This window comes from Sinocyclocheilus anshuiensis, unplaced genomic scaffold (genome assembly GCF_001515605.1).
Source record: "Sinocyclocheilus anshuiensis isolate Anshui unplaced genomic scaffold, SAMN03320099.WGS_v1.1 scaffold385, whole genome shotgun sequence".
Taxonomy (NCBI): domain Eukaryota; kingdom Metazoa; phylum Chordata; class Actinopteri; order Cypriniformes; family Cyprinidae; genus Sinocyclocheilus; species Sinocyclocheilus anshuiensis.
The window spans coordinates 1,237,294-1,239,931 of NW_015539876.1; positions in this window are offsets into that span (position 1 = coordinate 1,237,294).

Here is a 2,638-nt window from a genome sequence, read left to right on the forward strand (position 1 = left end):
CGTGAAGAACCTTTATTTTTTAGAGTGTATGCATTTCAGTAAGCCATCAAAAGTGACTGACAGCTCCTTGAGCGAGGTTGACACCCTGACACCCTCACTGCCAACTGCCCGACCCCTTCAAGAGATCCCTATGAGCCATCAACAGCAACTTTCCTTTGGCAGCTGGCATTCATCAGTGGCTTACACATTAACTTTACACTGGCTCTGTGATTGCAGCTCAGCTTGTGTGGGAGCATGCTATCTCCCACTTTCTCACGTACTTTAGTCCTGATTACATTATTGCTGTGTGTGGACAGCCATGGTTGAGAGACCTTGATAAAGATATGATTCTGACAGAGAGAGAGGAGAGCGGTGGAAAGGGGCTGCAGAGGGAAATGTGTGAGTATGTGTGTATGTGAGTGAGCGAGATAGAGAGAGAGAAGTGGTGACAAAGACTTTGCTAAGACATAAAAGTATTGCTTTAACTCTACTTATGTTCAATAACAGTGCCAATAAAACAGAGTGATACAAAATAATATGGACTTTTTACACAGCCATAATTAACTTAATTGCGAAGACGTCTGCTGTTCTTCATTGTTGCAATTCAGTACGTCAGCAATTCATACACACTGTAACAATGAGCCTATTTTTTCATACAGACACAATAACGACATGATCTCACAAAAGGTAACACTACAGAAAAACACACATGGGCAAGTCCTTTACAAGTGTGAGAAAGAGCAATGAATCTGTTTCGCAGTGTAAACAAATGGGACATTGAGTACTTTGAGAAGTTATTATTTATTAAAAATGTGTAGAGCTAGAAAAATAATTTTCTTGCTTTATTGTAACACATTTTGTCTGAAACTCAGGTGTTTTGTGTCATAAACTTTGATACAGTATTCCCATATTTATCTGCTTCAAATTTATGTTGTTTAGAAATCAACTACTTAACCCTGAACTGTGCATGAGGCACAAAGAGTGCTGTCTGTTACAACCTACCCCCACTTTCGGGGTGGGTTGTAACAGTAGGTGGGGTGGGTTGTAACACTAATTTACTTGTTCAATATAATTGTTATGCCACCCCTACCATTTCATCACCTCCTCCATTTCATAAGCATTTTAATTCAAAACCATATGCAAATAGGAAACATTCGTAACAGCTACTAAAATAGAAGATATGCCTGGTCAGCCACAATATTTCTAGCATTTTTTTAAAACATGCAGCTGTAATGCATGTTGTTGATAAATATAATATTAAACAAGATAATATTTTCTTTCAGTTTTCTCATTTAGCAGTCATTAACATTAACGTTTAATTGGTTAAACTGATGGAACTCCAACAGCTGTCTCCTACAAAAAGCAAACAAATAAATAAAATGTACAATACAATGTTCATTATTGAAAGCAAAACTGATGATAACAATGAACAAACTGTAATTCTTTTATGGATCTGATTGCAATTATATATGTATTGTTTATTTATTACCATAGCAATTAATTAATAGCAACATGTATACACATTGTGGTGTCCTCAGTGGTAAGAATTTAATAGCAGAAACTGAGGTGATGTGATTAGAAACGCATATAACAATGCAGACTGTTCAGCAGCCTGCCACTATGATATATCACACTCATGAACTGCAGGCGAACCCCAGGCGCTCTGTCCCGCAGACGCGCGCAAAGCCGGCAGGAGCAGCGCCTTCCCCCGCCGCTTGCGCGCCACGTGTCGCGGGGTCTGCAGCAGCTGGAGACTGTCATATCAGAGGGCTGCCAACCCACTCCACACACTCCAAGCACAGTCTTTACTGTTAGTGGATTATGACAGACCACTAACTGACAAGTCTCGTTAGTTTATGATAGATGGCAACGTATGCAATATGCTAACGTCATCGTGTAGCCTAAACTGAACGTTCGTAAATCCATATTTCCGTCTAGCGCACGGCGTCCAAAATGCGCTTGGACTTTGTTATTTGCGTTTTCATTGCATACATAAAGACGTGACGAAGTACAGGCAGAAAAGCACGAATGAATTCAGTGTTTTGTGGCGTTTGTTTGCGAACTCATCCGGGGATCATAAAATCATGACCTAAATTAGAGCCGCTTCTGTCAGACACAGTCAAGGACACTCTCCGTGTAGTGCGCGCCTTCGGTCTGAAATATCTTCACACTGGCTCGCATTCAGATAAGCCCGATCGAGCTCTCAGTGGGCGTGGTTTTCCCAGGCTTTTAGAACAGCAGCTGCTATTTACCTTCCCTCTAATGTAAACCACCACCGCCGCCCCTAGACCGCCAGCCAAACCTCAACCACCGAGGTAATAAAACATCCTGGCACGTGCTCCACATTCACAATAGCGCCCGTGAGCCGACAGATGTCAAAATGCCAACAGCAGCGACGCGCTTAAAGAAATACAGCGCTGTCTTGTCAAATGAACTTCTACGAAGTAAAATGTTAAACACATACTAAAACTGAAAGCCTAAATAATTTTTTTTTTAAGTTCAATCAAAGTAGTGCGAAAGTTAGACTGCAGTGTTATGCAAAAGTTTAACCACGTTAAATCGAATGGCAGAAATCATTATGAGAAGAATTGATTTCCTACAGTGTAACTTGTAAAAAATGTTGAAAGTAAAACAGATGAAGTAAAACGTTCCTTCTGAC